Source organism: Macaca fascicularis, chromosome 4 (assembly GCF_037993035.2).
Source record: "Macaca fascicularis isolate 582-1 chromosome 4, T2T-MFA8v1.1".
NCBI classification, from domain to species: Eukaryota; Metazoa; Chordata; class Mammalia; order Primates; family Cercopithecidae; genus Macaca; species Macaca fascicularis.
The window spans coordinates 95,176,266-95,194,396 of NC_088378.1; the positions used below are offsets into that span (position 1 = coordinate 95,176,266).

The 18,131-nt window shown below is 37.1% G+C and overlaps 1 pseudogene; it reads left to right on the plus strand.

Moving 5' to 3' along the window:
* Positions 1 to 12,913: 12,913 nt before the first annotated feature.
* Positions 12,914 to 14,481, plus strand: LOC102122778 (glyceraldehyde-3-phosphate dehydrogenase pseudogene; annotated as a pseudogene).
* Positions 14,482 to 18,131: the final 3,650 nt, after the last annotated feature.

Here is an 18,131-nt window from a genome sequence, read left to right on the forward strand (position 1 = left end):
CAGAGGTATCCATTTTAAAGATACTCTTCTTTCCCTCTTTTCATACTGCAGTTTTTGGGAAGAAGTCACTGGGTGCAGCCTACATTTAAGGAATGGGGTGTTATGTTCCACCTTCTTGAAGGTGGATTATCTACATAAATTATTTTGAATTCTTCGGCAAGGGAAATTTATCTCTTCTTTCTTTCTTCTCCCCTCCCCACCTCACTCCCTCCCTCTCTTTTTTGGTTCATGGCTGTTTTACACTTTGGGCTACAGTTCAATACTACCTTAATTTGTTACTCAAAATGTTTCAGCTTTAGGCATTGGTTCTGGTATCCCTTTGCTATATCCACAAAATTTGGTGAGGGAGTTTCTCTGAGCACTCCCTTACTTTCTGGTATAACTGCAGAAAGTTATACCAGGCTCTTCTTACACATGTCCTGCCCCAGTCCTAGAGTCAGTCATTTTTTCAAGGATTTCTGGTTACTTAGATTGGAAAATGGTATTTAAAACGAAAATCTGGATGCGACGTGTGCTTGTTGCCAGTAGAGTATCATTTACTCTCAGCCTTCTCAGCTGACAGGGCGAGGGAATACATGTGAATATACTAACCTGTGTATACACAGACAGTCCCTGACTTATAAAGATTTTTAACTATATCGTGGTGCAAAAAATCATATACATTCAGTATGCTCCCCAACTTACAATGGGGCTATGTCTGGATAAACCCATTATAAGTTGAAAATACCTTAGTCGAAAATGCAGTTTTGACTTACAGTATTTTTAATTTATGATGGGATTATCTGAATATAACCCCATCAAAAGTTCAGGAACATCTGTAAACATATCTACATGTAACTATTTGCATCTATATTAAGCCAAACAGTAGTTTATGCTGGTGTGTCCAACTGTAATCTATTACCACAGGGATCATCCTAGCCTCCTCCCTTCGCTTACCTTAAAATTTACACTTTAATAGTAAGAAACCTGGCTTCCACCATTTGCCGTTCATTTACTTAATTGTTCAATTCTAGTACACATACACAGCAGTATCAGAATTGATGACTCATAACACTGTAGGAAATAACTATATCAACTAGAGTACATTAGCTATGTGCTGTTCCTTTTTCTTTTAGTCTTACAGATTACTCATTTTCAAATGGACTTAGGTCAGCAAATTTTATCCCAACACCCTTCAGTGAGGTTGTTCTATACATTTTGAAATACAATTAGATTATATTGTCACAGTCGATATTTCATCCTGGAACCCTCCAAATTCCAAAGTAATTTTGAAAAGTTTGCATACATTAAGGTTTACTCTTTGCTGTAAAGTCCTATAGGTTGTGAGAAATGCATAGTGTCGGCATGGCACGGTGGCTCATGCCTGTAATCCCAGCACTTTGGGAGGTGGAAGGGGGCAGATCGTTTGAGGTCAGGAGTTCAAGACCAACCTGACCAACATGGTGAAAAACTGTTTCTACTAAAAATACAAAAAAAAAAATACCTGGGCGTGGTGGCGCATGCCTGTAATCCCAGCTACTCAGGAGGCTGAGGCAAGAGAATCGCTTGAATCCAGGAGGCACAGATTGCAAAGAGCTGAGATCGCGCCATAGCACTCCAGCCTGGGTGACAGAACAAAACTCCGTCAAAAAAAAAAAAAAAAAAAAAAAAAGCATAGTCATTTATCCACCATTACAGTATCATTACAGTATTACACAGAATATTTTCACCACCCAAACAAAATCCACTATACTTCACATATTCAACTTTCTCCCCTCCCCTTTAGCTCCTAGCAACCACAAATCTTTTTTTTTTTCTTTTTTTCTTTTATTTAAAAGAAAGGAATCAGGATTAACCCAAATCCACATATAAAAGGAGAAACCTTGCAGAGTTCTCAAATTTCTATATATCCTCTTCATATTATGATTTATAGCTCTCATTATGCTGTACCTTTACTCCATTGATTCTATCATGAGACTTACAGGAAGAAACAGTGAAACTGATCTCCACAGGACCACTATCATGCTTTTTAGTCTTAGTTTGTGCACTCCTATGCATATGCTGCAGGAAGGAATGACTCCCCATAGTTTCTGCTGATAGGAAGACCATATGAATAAGGGAAGAGAAATATGAATGAAACATGCATATAATCTAGCAAGGCTTTCTTGCTCTTTTTAATTTTTATTTTTATTTACTTATTTTTATATTATTTATTTTTAACTTTTACTACAGGTTCAGGGGTACAAGCATAGGCCTGTCACATAGGCAAACTCACATCATTTGCTGTACAGACCATTTCATAACCCAAGTACTAAGCCTAGTACCCATTAGTTGTTTTTTTCTGTTCCTCTCCCTCTTCCCACCTTCAACTCTCAAGTAGAACCCAGTGTGTTTTTCCCCACTTTGTGTCCGTGTTTTCTCATCATTTAGCTCCCACTTATAAATGAGAACATGCAGTTCTGTTCCTGTGTTAGCTTGCTAAGGATGATGGCCTCCAGTTCCATCTATGTTCCTGCAAAGAACATGATCTTGTTATTTTTCATGGCTATGTAGTATTCCACAATGTATGTGCACCATATTTTCTTTACCCATTCTACCATTGATGGGCATTTAGGTTGATTTCACGTCTTTGCTATTGTAAATAGTGCTGTAATGAACATGTGTGTGCATGCGTCTTCATGGTAGAATGATTTATGTTCCTTTGGGTATATATTCAGCATTGGGATTGCTGGGTTGAATGGTAGTTCTGTTTTTAGCTCTTTGAGGAATTGCCACACTGCTTTCCACAATGGCTGAACTAATTTGCACTCCAACTAACAGTATATAAACATTCCATTTTCTCTGCAACCTACTGTTATTTTTTGACTTTTTACTAATAGCCATTCTGACTGGTGTGAGATGGTATGTCATTGTGGTTTTGATTTGCATATCTCTAATGATTGATGACACTGCACTTTTTTCATATGCTTGCTACCACATGTATGTCTTCTTTGAAAAGTGTCTGTTTATGTTCTTTGCCCACTTTTTAAAGGGGTTGTTTTTTCTTGTAAATTTGTTTAAGTGCCTTATAGATGTGGGATATTAGACCTTTGTCAGATGCATAGTTTGTGAATATTTTCTCCCATTCTGTAGGTTGTCCATTTACTCTGTTGATAGTTTCTTTTGCTGTGCAGAAGCTCTTAAGTTTCATTACATCCCATTTGTTAATTTTTTCATTTGTTGCAATTGCTTTTGGCATCTTTGTCATGTAATCTTTGACAGTTCCTATGTCCAGAATGGTATTGTCTAGGTTATTTTACAGGGTTTTTATAGTTTCGCGTTTTACATTTAAATCTTTAATCCATCTTGAGTTGGTTTCTGTATGTGGTATAAGGAAGGGATCCAGTTTCAATCTTCTACATATGACTAGCCAATTATCCCAGCATTAATTATTAAATAGGGAGTCCTTTTTCCATTGCTTGTTTTTGTCAGCTTTGTCAAAGATCAGATGATTGTAGGTATGTGGCCTTATTTATGGGCTCTCTATTCTGTTTCATTGGTCTATGTTTTTGTACCAGTGCCATGCTGTTTTGTTTACTGTAGCCCTGTAGTATAACTGAAGTTGGAAAATGTGAGACCTCCAGCTTTGTTCTTTCTGCTTAGGATTGCTTTGATCATTTGGTCTGTTTTTGGGTTCCATATGAATTTTAAAATAGTTTTTTCTAGTTCTGTGAAGACTGTTGGTAGCTTGATAGAAATAGCATTGAATCTGTAAGTTGTTTTGGGAAGTATGGCCATTTAATGATATTTATTCTTCCTGTCCATGAGCATGGGATGTTTTTCCATTTGTGTCATCTCTGATTTTTTTGAGCAATGTTTCATAATTCTCATTTTAGAAATCTTCCATCTCTCTAGTTAGCTGTATTCCTAGGTATTTTATTCCTTCTGTGGCAATTGTGAATGGGATTGCATTCCTGATTTGGCTCTTGGTTTGACTGTTGTTGGTGTATAGAAATGCTAATGATTTTTATACATTGATTTTTTATCCTGAAACTTTGTGAAGTTGTTTATCAGCTGAAGGAGCTTTTGGGCTAAGATGATGAGGTTTCTAGATATAGAATCATGTCAACTGCAAACAGGAACAGTTCAACTTCTTCTTTCCTATTTGGATGCCTTTTATTTCCTTCTCTTGCCTGATTGCTCTGGCAAGGACTTCCAATACTATGCTAAATAGGAGTGGTGAGAGAGGGCCTCCTTGTCTTGTGTCAGTTTCAAGAGGAATGCTTCTAGCTTTTGCCCATTCAATATGATGTTGGCTGTGGGTTTTTCATATATACCTCTTATTATTTTGAAGTGTATTCCTTCAATACCTAGTTTAAGTGAGAGTTTTTAACATGAAGAGAAAGCCTTTCCTGCATCTATTGAGATAATTATGTGATTTTTGTCTTTAGTTCTATTTATGTGATGAATCACATTTATTGATTTGCTTATTTTGAGCCAATCTCGAATCCCAGAGATAAAGTATATTTGATCGTGGTGGACTCAATTTGTGATGTACTGCTGGATTCAGTTTGCAAGTATTTTGTTGAGGATTTTTGCATCAGTGTTCCTCAATTATATTGGCCTGAAGTTTTCTTTTTTTGTTGTGTCTCTGCCAAGTTTTGGTATCAGGTTAATGCTGAGTTTGGGAAGACTCCCTCCTTCTCAATTTTTGGGAATAGTTTCAATAGGAATGATATCACCCCTTCTTTGTACATCTAGAATAATATGCCTGTGAATCTCTCTGGTCCTGGGCTGCTATTTGTTGGTAGGCTATTTATTACTGATTCAGTTATGGAGCTTGTTATTGGTCTGTCCAGAAAATCAATTTCTTTCTGGTTCAGTCTTGGAAGGGTGTATGTGTTCAGGAATTTATCCATCTGTTTTCTTGTAATTCTTAGTTTCCTTGGATTGGGTTTTGCTCTTCCCCTGAGCCTTTATGATCTTTGTTTCTATCTGTATTCTGAATTCTATTTCTGTCATTTCAGCCAACTCGGTCTAGTTAAGAAACCTTGTTAGAGAACTAGTGTAGTCATTTGGAGAACATAAGACACTCTGGTCATTTGAGTTGTTGGAGTTCTTGCATTTGTTCTTTCTCATCTCTGCATGTATGTGTTCCTTTAACTGCTGGGCTGTCCCTGATTGAAGTAGTCAGGTAGGGGCATGGTGGTTGTACTGGAGTCCCAGGTCAGGCGGCCGTGCCCAGTGAGAAGTGAGGACTAGGACCTTCATGGAGAACAGACAAGACACTTTAATGTGAGGTTGGTGCTCCTCTGGGGAGCACCTCTGGGGGTCTGGACCAGCACCTGGTCTCATGGATGCTCCAGAGCCTCGAGACAGCAAGGGTGAGGGCTGGAAGACAGCAAAGATGGCAACCTGCCCCTTCCACTGGGAGCTCTGTCCCAGGAAGCTGCAGAGCTACTACTGGCTCCATAGTCCAGTGTGGGGTGGCTGGAGACCCAAGCCAGAAGAACTTGTCCAGTGAGGAAATATGGGATCAGGGACCCATGTAACAAAGACTCTGGCCACTTTTCCATAGGGCTGTTGCAGTATGCTGGGGTTCTGACCTAGTACCAAAACCCCAAGTTTTCCAGTACCTCAAGGTATCCAATCTTTTTATTGTCTCTAGAGCTTTGCCTTTTTAGAAATGTTAGATAATTAGAATCACACATTATGTAGCCTTTTTAGACTAGTTTCTTTCACTTAGCAATATTCATTTATGCATTTAAGTTTTATTCATGTCTTTTCATGTCTTGACAGCTCACTTCTTTTTATTGCTGAATAATATCTCATCGTATGGATGTGCCAAAATTATTTTATCCATTCACTTATTAAAGGACATCTTGGTTTCTTCCAATTTTTGGTGACTATGAAGAAAGCTGGTATAAACATCTCTGTACAGGTTTTTGTTTTGTTTTGTTTTGTTTTGCAAGAGAACAAATCCACTTATTTATTTACTTTTCATTAGTTTAAGTCCTTGAGGGGTACAGTATTGTTACTGGAAATTCTGTGTTGGAATGGATTCTTTAACCTAGAAGATCAACAGAGCCAGTAATCTCGGTTCCTGTGATACTGAGCAAAGAATTGCAAACTAACACCAAAATGCAAGCTCAAAGCAGAGTTTACTGAAGAACAGTAATACACTCTCAGAGAGAGAGAGTGGGCTGATTTCTGCGAAGTGAAATCAGCCTCTCTACAAAACTCAGAGAGGTTTTATGCAGGTTTTGTGGGAAGGAGTTAGGGTTTGGCCTGTGTCTGAGTAAGAAGATGATGTCATTTTATTGGCAATATATGGACATACAGCTAAAATTAAACTGTGCATGTTCTTACTCATATTTTGTTAACAAAAGCCCATGGTAGGCGGCTGTAAAAGCACATGTAAATTTTATTATAATGATGGTATAATGAGCATGGGGTGAACTTGAGGACACAGTTCTATGTTACTGGGCATGTGCCACTTTAAGTAATTTCCACCTGTGCCCTACTTTCTCCTCCAGGATGTGTTGGCCCCCAGACTTTACCACAAACTCCAACTGTTAGGGTGGAATTAGGGCAGTTCTGGTGGTGAATTTAGGTGGGCCATGGGCTGTCTTAGTGACAGCCTTTCTGCTCTCTTTTCTTATCCCCTCCCAGCTGCTAATATCTATCTAATTACCTAAAAGTATCACATTGATTTTGTGTTCAACGGCCTTAGCAGGAAAGTTGTTTTGGAATTTATTATGAACAATGTCACTTTTTCCACGGGCACAAGTTGCCTTTTCCCAGATTACTCTGGTTTTGTTTGGTTTGCTGGCAGAAATCACTGCGCTGTTCTTTGCTTCGTACACAGAAGCACATCTCTTGACCAAACAGAATTCAGTTTCATCTTGGACACAAATACCTTCAATTTTAAGAAGAGCCATGTGCTCCCTTTGGTTCCAGAGATCCCACTTAGAGCCATCAAAAGTGGCCTTGGAAAACAGCCTTCCAAACAGATTTACCTTTTAGAAGTCCTTTTCCCAGTAGGCCTCCACAGACTACAAGATGGTGGAAAGAACCATGTTGAGGTTTTTTTTATGGATATACGTTTTCAAATCAGTGGGGAAATATATAGGCATGATTTCTGAATTGTTAGGTTTTCTTCTGAAATTTAGCCATTCTCATAAATATGTAGTGGTATGTCATTGTTATTTTAATTTGCAGTTCCTAATGACAAATGATGTTGAGCGTCTCATTTCCTTATTTCCCAACTGTGGATCTTCTTTGATGAGGTGTCCAGATCTTTCAATTATGTTTTCAATTGAGTTGTTTGTTTTGCTGTTGTTGTTATTGTTGAGTTTTAAGAGTTCTTTGTATATTTTGGATAGAAGCCTTTTATCAGATATGTGTTTGCAAATATTTTCTTCAGTTCTGTAGTTTGTCTTTTCATTCTGTAAATAGTCTTTCACAGAGCAGAAGTTTTTAATTTTAATGACATCAATTTTTTTCTTTCATAGATTGTGCTTTTGATGTTGTATCTAAACACTCATCACTATAATCAAGGTCACCTAGATTTTTGCTGATGTTTTCTTACAGAAGTTTTATGTTTTGCATCCTACATTTGGGTCCACAATGCAATTTGAGTTAATTTTTGTGAAAGATGTAATGTTTCTCTATAGGTTTTGTTTTGTTTTTGCATGGACATTCTAGACTATTTGTTGAAAAGTCTATTCTTTCTCCATTGAATTTTCTTTATTTCTTTGTCAAAGATAAGTTGACTATATATGTGTTGGTCAATTTCTAGGCTCTACATTCTTTCCATCATTCTATGTGTCTATTCTTCCCCAATATAACAAGGTCTTAACTACTGTAACTTTGCATTAAGTCTTGAAATCAAGTAGTGTGAGTTCTCCAACTGTGTTCTTCTGTAGGATTGTGTTAGCTATTCTAAGTCTCTTACATTTTCATATGAACTTTAGAATCAGTTGGTTGATATTAACAAAATAGCTTGCTGGGATTTTATTGACATTGCATTGAATGTGTACACCAAATTGGGAAGAATTGGCATGTTAATAATATTTAGTCTTCCAACCAGTGCACATAGAATATCTTATCTCTCCATTTATTTATATCTCCATTCATTTATTTCATTGGAGTTTTATAGATTTTCACATACAGATTCTGTGCATAATTTGCTAGATTTATACCTAAGTATTTCATTGTCTTTGGTTATATTGTAAATAGCATTGCTTTTCAAATTTCCATTTCAAGTTGTTCATTATTGATAAAGCAATTAACTTTTGTATATTATCCTTGTATCCTGTAAACTTCCTATGGTCCCTTATTCATTCTAGGAATTTTGTTGTTGATAACCCTTTGGGATTTTCCACATAGATAATCATGTTATCTGTGAATAAAGACAGTTATATTTTTTCCTTTCCAGTCTACATACATTTATTTCCTTTTCTTATCTTATTGTACTTGTTAGGAATTCCAGTATGATGCTAACTAGGAATGGTGGGGCAGGGTATCTTTGCCTTATTTATAATTTTAAGGAGAAAATGTTCAGTTAGTCATTTAAGTCTGATATCCACTGTAGGCCAATTTTAGATATTCTTTATCAAGTTAAGAAAGTTCTCTCTATCCTTTGTGTGCTGAAAGTTTGTTTTATGAATGGGTGTTAGTTTTTTGTCAACTGATTTTTCTGCACCAGTTGATAAGATCATATTTTTCTTCTTTAGCCTGTTGATGTGATGGATTATACTGACTGACTTTTAAATGTTGATTTTTGAGTTATTTGGAATGATTTTTGAACCAGCCTTGGATAACTAGAATAAATCCCACTTGGTCTTGATGTTTAATTATTTTTATACATTATTGAATTCAATTTGGTATATTTTATTGAGGATTTTAACATTTATTTTATGAGAGATTTTAGTCTGTAGTTTTCTTTCTTATAATATCTTTATCTGATTTTGGTATTGGAGTAATAGTGGTCTCATGAAATGAGTTAGAAAGTGTTCCCTGTACTTCTATTTTCTGGAAGAGATGGTGAGAATTTGTATCCTTTCTTCCTTAAATATTGATGGAATTCACAAATGAAACCAAATGGACAAGGTGCTTTACATTTTAGAAGTTAATGAATTATGGATTCAGTTTCTTTAATAGATATAATTCTATTCATATTTTCTAATCTTCCTTGTATGAATTTTGGTAATATGTGTATTTTAGGAAGTTAGTCCATTTTACCTACGTTATTAAATTTGTGGGCATAAATTTGTTCAGAGTATTCATATATTATTCTTTTAACATCCATGGGAGTAGTAGTGATGACCATTCCTTCATTTCTGATGTTAGTAATTTGCATCTTCTTTCTTTTTTTCTTAGCACGGATAGAGATTTCAATTTTATTGACGTTTTCAAAGAAGCAGTTTTTGGTTATGTTGACTTTCTCTGTTGTTTTCCAGTTTTCAGTTTCACTGATTTCTGCTCTGATTTTTTATCATTTCTTTTCTTTTGCTTCCTTTTGAGTTTACATTGCTCTTCTTTCTCCAGTTTCCTAAGGTGAAGCTTAATAACTTTCCACCTTTTTTTCTTTTCTAACATATACTTTTAATACTATGAAAACTTCACTGCTTTTGCTGCATCCCACAAACTTTGATAAGTTGCATTTTTATTTTAATTTAGTTCAAAGTATTGTTCTCTTGAGATTTCTCTTTGACCTACATGTTATTTAGAAATATGCTGTTTAATCTCCAAACATTTCTGGTTTTCCCAGTTATCTTTCCGTTGTTGATTTCTAATTTAATTGTATTGTGGTTTGAGGACATACTTTGTATGATTTCTATTCTTTTAGATTTGTTAAGGTATGTTTATAGCCCAGAATGTGGTGTATCTTGGTGAATGTTCCACGTGAGCTCGAGGAAGCAATATATTCAGCTGTTGTTGGTTGGAATATTTTATGTCAGTTAGATCAAGTTGACTGAGAGTGTTCTTTAGATCAACTACACTCTTACTGATTTTCTGAATGCTTGACCTATCAATTACTGAAATTAGTGTTGAAGTCTCTAATACTGAAGTTGTTTATTTTTCTTCGCAACTCCATCAGGTTTTGCCTCACATATTTTGACACTGGTTTTGGGTACATACACATGAAATATGTATTATCCTCTTTATATCTTGTTGAATTTGATTTGATAAATTTCTAAAAGATTTGTGCATGTATGTTCATGGTGAATATTAGACTATAATTTATTTTTCTTGAAGAGTCTTTGGTAGGTTTTGGTATCAGATTTATGGTGACATCATAAAATGAGTTGAGAAGAGTTACCTTCTCTTTATTCTGAAAGAGTTTGAGTGTAACACTGGTAACATTTCTTCCTTAAATATTTCATAGGATTTGGCAATGGAGCTGTCTAAGCATAGAGCTATTTGTTAGAATATTAAGAAATTATGAACTTAATTTCTTTCAAGACTATTCAAATTTTACATTTCTTCTTGTTTCCATTTTGATAAGTTGTATTTTCTAAGGAATTGGTCTATGTTATCTAATTCATCAAATCTTCTAGCATAAAACTTTTATAATACTTTCTTATTATCCTTTTAATGCCCGAGATTCTGTAATAATATTCTTTTATTCCCTATTTTTTTCTTCATCAGAATATGTCAGGATTTATAAATTTTCTTACTATTTTCAAAGAACCAAATGATGGCTTTGCTGATTTTCTCAATTGTCAGCTTTCTATTTTTTTATTTCTGCTCTTATCTGTATTATTTCTTCTGTTTACTTCTCCAGCTCTTTAAATTAGGAGTTTAGAACATTGATTGCAATTTCTTCTTCTAATTATTTATTTTCCTACAAAGCCTGCTTTAGTTGCATCCCATACATGTTAGTATGCTGTGTTTTAACTATTATTTAGATTGGATACTTTTTGTTGTTGTTGTTGAGACAGGGCCTCACTGTGTGCCCAGATTGATCTCAAACTTCTGGCCTCAATTGATCCTCCTGCCTGTGCCTCCTAAAACGTTGGGATTACAGGTGTAAGTCACTGTGCTTGGCCTTAAAAATTTGTATAGATATTTCATTGTTATTGATTTCCCATTTAATCCCCTTGTGGTCAAGTTCTATATTATTTCATATTTGAAATTTATTAAGAATTATTTAACAGCCCATAGAATTATAGATCTTTGTGAGTGTTTCAGGCCCATTAATTTGGCCTCCACCAGGTCAAATGATTTACAGTGTAATACAACTCTTCCATATTATAATTAATCTTTGCCAATTTATTATATTAACTATATAATAGGAGTATTAAATTCCCTAACAATAATCTTAAATTTGTCTAATTATTTTTTTAGTCTGTCAAATATTGCTTTATGTATCTTAAAGGTCTGTTATTATGTGCTTACCTTATACTGGCTCTTTTATCTCTACTAACTTTGGTCTGTCCACATCCTGACATCCTTTAAGGAAGTGAAAAATAAAAAGATTCTATTTTGTTTTAGGCACTTTTCTTTTGGGTTTTTCTGTAATATATAATCAGATCTAATGCTAAATGATACAAATACTATGACAAAAAAGTACAAGACACTATGAACATGTGTGCAATGGGGATCTAACCCTGTTATGGGAGCCAGAGTTTTCCTAAGTTGTACATTTAAGGTAAAGTGGGTATTAGCTCTAGTTAGAAGTTGTGAAACAGTATTCCAAGAGGGAGAACGTTATGTGCAAAAGCCCTGAGTCAAGGGAAGCTTGGCTCTTTGGAGAAACAGAAAGAGGTCCAGATTAGCTTCCCTGTATATTAAAAGCAGAAGTAGTAAATGAATGATAGGCATTCTAGATCACATTTTCATTAGACAAGAAGAAAGACTTACAATGTTCTTAGCTTCTAAATGTGGAGGCTTTGGAGCTTCCTGAGAGCACTAGAAATATTAAGAGATTTTAAGATGAGAAATGCCATGATCTGATGTGCAATTTTAAAAGATACTTAAAGTGCTGTGTGAGAATAAATTATAGGGGGCAAGAAATGGATGCAGAGAGATCAGTTAAGAGGTGATTGAGGCCAGGCGCGGTTACTCACGCCTATAATCCCAGCACTTTGGGAGGCCGAGGTGGGTGGATTACGAAATCAAGAGTTCGAGACCAGCCTGACTAACATGGTGAAACCCCATCTGTACTAAAAATACAAAAATTAGCCGGGCATGGTGGTGAGTGCCTGTAATCCCAGCTACTCAGGACGCTGAGGCAGGAGAATCGCTTGAACCTGGGAGGCAGAGGTTGCAGTGAGCCAATATCATGCCACTGCACTCCAGTCTGGGTGACACAGCAAGACTCTGTCTCAAAAAAATAAATAAATAAATAAATAAATAAAAATAAAGGTGATTGAAGTGATTAAGGTGGGAGAGAAATGATAGAACTTTTGGTTAAACTATATGCAGTAGAGGTGAAGAAGTGGAAAAAATCAAGATATATTTTGTATGCAGAATTAATAGGAGGTGGTCATGAATTAGATATCCGTTAGAAGGGAGAATATTATAAAATGTCATTGATTACTTTTTGCACGTGTGCACTGTGGGGAGGGGAAGATAGGTTTTTAACATGTTGATTTTCAAGATGCCTGAGTTACATTAAAGAGAAAGTACCACACAAGCTATGAGATACATGAGCTAGAAAGAAGATCTAGGTTGAACATATATATCTGAGAGTTATGAATGCAGATGGCAACCAAGGCTATGAGAGTGCATGAAATAATTTAGGCAGGGCTCTCTGCCCCTCCTGTTTGTCAGACAGCCACATCTTCTCTCGCATTGCCAGCCACATCTCTGAGACACCACGGGGAAAGTGAAGGTAGGAGTCAACGGATTTGGTCATATTGGGTGTCTTGTCACCAGGGCTGCTTATAACTCTGGTAAAGTAGGTATTGGCGCCATCAATTACCCATTCATTGACCTCAACTACATGGTCTACATGTTCCAGTATGATCCCACCCAAGGCAAATTCCATGGCACTGTCAAGGCTGAGAATGGGAAGTTTGTCATCAATGGCAATCCTATCACTATCTTCCACGAGCGAGATCCCTCCAAAATCAAGTGGGGTGATGCTGGCGCTGAGTATGTCATGGAGTCCACTGGCGTCTTCACTGCCATGGAGAAGGCTGGGGCTCACTTGCAGTGGGGAGCCAGAAGGGTCATCATCTCTGCCCCCTCTGCTGACCCCTCCATGTTCAGGGTGGGTGTGAACCATGAGAAGTATGACAACAGCCTCAAGATCATCAGCGATGCCTCCTGAACCACCAACTGCTTAGCACCCCTGGCCAAGGTCATCCATGACAACTTTGGTATCATGGAAGGACTCATGACCACAGTCTACACCATCACTGCCACCCAGAAGACTGTGAATGGCCCCTCCAGGAAACTGTGGTGTGACATCCACAGGGCTCTCCAGAACATCATCCCTGCCTCTACTGGAGCTGCCAAGGCTGTGAAGAAGGTCATCTCTGAGCTGAATGGGAAGCTCACTGGCATGGCCTTCCATGTCCCCACTGCCAACGTGTCAGTGGTGGACCTGACCTACCATCTGGAAAAACCTGCCAAATATCATGACATCAAGAAGGTGGTGAAGTCGGCATCAGAGGGCCCCCTCAAAGGCATCCTGGGCTACACTGAGCACCAGGTGGTCTCCTCCAACTTCAACAGCGACACCCACTCTTCCACCTTCTATGCTGGGACTGGCATTGCCCTCAACGACCACTTTGTCAAGTTCATCTTCTGGTATGACAATGAATTTGACTACAACAACAGGGTGGTGGACCTCATGGCCCACATGGCCTCCAAGGTGTAAGACCCCTGGACCACCAGCCCCAGTGACAGCACAAGAGGAAGAGAGAGGCCCTCACTGTTGGGGAGTCCCTGGCACGCTCATCCCCCACCACACTGAATCTCCCCGCCTCACAGTTTCCATGCAGACCCCTTGAAAAGGGAGGGACCTAGGGAGCCCCATATTGTCATGTACTATCAATAAAGTCCCCTGTGCTCAGCCAAAAATAATAATAATCATAATAGTTTAGGCAGGAAGGATAACATAAGTAAAAAAAACTTGTAAAGCAGCCAGAAGTAATTGAATTTTAACATTCACAGGCCACAAAGAAGAGGAGGAGCCGATAAGGATGAGAAAAAGGGAACAGACATATAAGTGATATTACAGAAGCCAATGTTTTCCCTTAGGTGTTATTCACATTTGCTTTTGTGTATGGTGTGTATGGATTCTTCAGGTTCAAGACAGTTTCTCCAAGATCAGAGGGAGGTCATTCATCTTTGTGTGGTTCACAGGCAGGTGAGTCCTATTGCAAAGTTGCTGAGTCCATAAAATTACAGTTCATTTACTGGCAAGTTCTTAAGCATTTATTCACATATAACCATTTTCCTTAAGAGGCATTCCCAGATCATCAGGATGGCTGGTAGGAGATAGCTTCTGGAATCAACTAAATGCTTTCCTAGAACCAAGTATTCTTCTGATGTCTTGGGTTTTTAAAAGTAAGTCCTTGAAATACAGCCTGTTTCTTTCCTCTATCATGGTGAGTTTTTTTCCTCTCAGGGGCTCTTTTTGTCTTCTCCTACCCTGAAAGCAGATTTCTCTTTAGTAATAGGAAGATAAGAGGAGGGTGAGAAGGCATTCCCCATTAACACTTGGAATTTATTACCAGATTTTTTGGACCAAAGTTTGTTGATATCCATGAAGACACAGATGTTAGAGTAGTGAGTGAAGGGAATCACAACTCAGATAATACTTCAATTAAGAGTGACAAAACTTTTCTTGGTATAACCAAGCCAGGAAAAACTGGCAGAACCACCATGGTTTGGCCCTCTTATCACTATATGCTTGCATGTATGACTAGAAGTATGGGATATGGCCTTGAAACATGGCTATGTGAAGAGAGACTGGGCTAATGGCTTTGACCGTAAAGAATATAGATTGGGTGTACATGTTGGGTGACACCGAAACAATGAATATACAATGTAAGTAATTCGTAGTTGTCATTCTTAGGAAATGAGTAGCATATGTACCTTAGAAATACGCACCAGGGGTTGCAAAGCTGAGAAGGCATTCTGATATATGATTCTGTTGGAGGTGGTGGTGGGTGAACCTAACTTATTCCCAGTATCCAATATACCTAGTTGAAAGTCATTATAATAAATTTAGTAAGAGACAAATAGCAAACTAGGAAAATATATTTGCAACATATGCAGACAAACTGTTAATAACTTTATTATATGAATATCTCTTACAAATCAATAAGAAAAGGTAGACACAACTAATGGAAAATGTCTAAAGAATTCAAACAGGCAATTCTTGAAAGAAGGCTAAAATTGCAATAAACATGATAATCTGTCAAGCAACAATGAAATATCAATATTTACCTCTCAGACTGGTAATGATTTCAAAGCGTAAATTCAGCAAAGAGAATGGGGTGGGGAAATGAGCACCTTTTCATAAATTTTGGTGGAATTGTGAACTGGTATTATTTCTGGAGGTTAAGTGGGCACGATGTATCAAAATTTGTAAATTTAAAACCCTTTGGCCAGGAACAGTGACTCACACCTGTACTCCCAGCACTTTGGGAGGCTGAGGCGGGCAGATCGCATGACACCAAAAGTTTGAGACTAGTCTAGCTAACATGGTGAAACTCTGTCTCTAATAAAAATACAAAAATTAGCCAGATGTGATGGCACACGCCTGTAATCCCAGCTACTCGGTAGGCTGGGGCATGAGAATTGCTTGAACCCGGGAGGCAGATGTTGCAGTGAGCCAAGATGGTGCCACTGCACTCCATCCTGGGCGAGAGGGTGGGATGCCATCTCAGAACAAAACAACCACCTCCCACCCTCAAAAAAAGTCCCAAACTTTTGACCCAGAAATTTCCCTTGTAAATATTTATGCTAAGAGTTATTAAACAAGTGCACAAAATTGCATACTGTGGATACTAATAGCCAAATTGATATAGTAGTTCAAATTTGAAACAATCTAAATGCTCATCTATAGGGTAAATGGCTACATAAATGAGGGTATATCCATATTATGGAATATTAAGTAGTTGGTATTATGTTGAAAAGTATTCCTGATGTATTAAGTTTTTTTAAAAAAAGCAGATTATATAGTAGCATTATTAAAAAATAACCATCTGTGTTAAGAAAAAAAGGCTTATATAGGCATGTGAAATGTATTTAGAATGGGAGATGAGATTATGGGGGGATTTTCATTTTGTTTCTATTTTGTTATTTTATCTGTGCTTATATATTATCAAGATAATCTATGTCCATTTAAATAAAAATAATTCATACAAGGTAACAAAAAGGTAAAAATCTTTAAACATTTGAATGAAACATATCTCGTGGAAAACATTGTAATTCCAAGTTAGTCAAGTACCTGTGTTATATGATGGCTATAACGTGGGGGAGGAGTAGTGAGCAGAAAGAACAAAAGATTGGAACTGATAGACAGTAGTTAGTATTATCAACAATTTTCTCCATTTTCTCTAAGTAGCATCCATTTAGCAAAATTTACTTCTAGAAGATTTAAAGTCTTTCTCTACAAACTCTTTAATTAGGTTATTTCGTTTTACTCCTGACTCAACAGGCTTCCAAGTTCAGTTTTCTTTGAAAGCAGAGGTTGTTGACAATATTACCAACATGGAAAGGTGGACTAGGAAAAAAAAGGTGGATAGCTTGATTTATGTTGCTAACCTTGTATGGACTGTAAGACATTTAAAAATATTTTGTACTGGGCGTGGTGGCTCATGCCTGTAATACCAGTGGTTTTGGAGGCCAAGGCAGGAGGACTGCTTGCAGGCGGGAGTTTGAGACCAGCCTCGCAACACAGCCAGTCCTCCTTCTCTACAAAAAAATAAAATAAAATAAAATAAAATAAAATAAAATAAAATAAAATAAAATAAAATAAAAAAATTAGCTAGACATGATTGTGCAGGCTTGTAGTCCCAGCTGTTTAGGAGGCTGAGGCAGGAGGATAGCTTGAGCCCAGGAATTCAATGTTGCAGTAACCTATGATTGCACCATTGCAATCCAGCCTAGCTGACAGAGCGAGACCCTGTTACTAAAAAGAGAAAAAAAATTGCTCTTTTATACAAAAAAAATTATGATAAAATATCCTCTCCCTTAGGTTTTGTAGGTAACAGTATCCTATTTGCATTTGATCCACATGAAAGAACTCTCTGTTCTCAAAATTTGCAGATGCTGTTGTTGCTTGTATTTGCTTTTATTCTGTTATGATGCTACCAAGATTTTGGTTAGATGGCTGTCATTCTAGGTGGCAGACATGCAGGTTTCCTTCCCTTTGCACAACGAAGCTGGGTAGGCTTTGGTTCTGGGCAGTCACTGGTATTTATAAACCACTTGTTCATGCCAGGCAATAGGGTTCCAGATTGGGTAAGTTTTATGTTCTGGTTCTTGCTATATGTTTAGACGGCTTATAAATGTAAATAAACATTCTACTTTTACAGGTGGAGTGTGGACACCGGGATACCTGTGTCACCGCCATTCCCAGTTGAAGGTTAGCTCATCTATGATTTTCTTATACGTGACTGGCGCCCCCTAGTGAGTAGGGACTTAAGTTGACCTCCACTGCAGAAGAAAGACCAGGGAAAGCCGTTTTAACAATTTCTCCTTCTATTAAGTATTAATAATATGCTGCGGTTTTACGTGTGTGAATGGAGGTATGGGTAGAAATATGTTCTCCTTAAACAATCCAGGATTCCACAGTATAGAAATAGTAATCAAATTTTTAAGTGAAGCTCGAACTAATCCGAACTTGGCTAGATCACCACCGTAAATGAATGGATATTTATCTACTCCCTAAACGAAGAGATTTGACTGGATTTCTTTTTTTTATAACTACTAGAATCTGTTACACATAATTTAGGATTGAGGCTTGAGATATTGTCATTCCAATCCAGAAAACTTTAGTTTTGCAAATATATTTCACAAATTAATAAATTACGTTTTATTTGGTTAATTTCAAGAATAGGGCATTTAAAGAAGTCTGTGTTTGCTTTAGTTCTGCAATAAAGTTCCTGCCACTCACAATAATCCTTATTATTCTCTGAAAGACATGTTATATTTTGTCATCATAAATATTTATTAATTATTGTTTATAGCACTGGGTT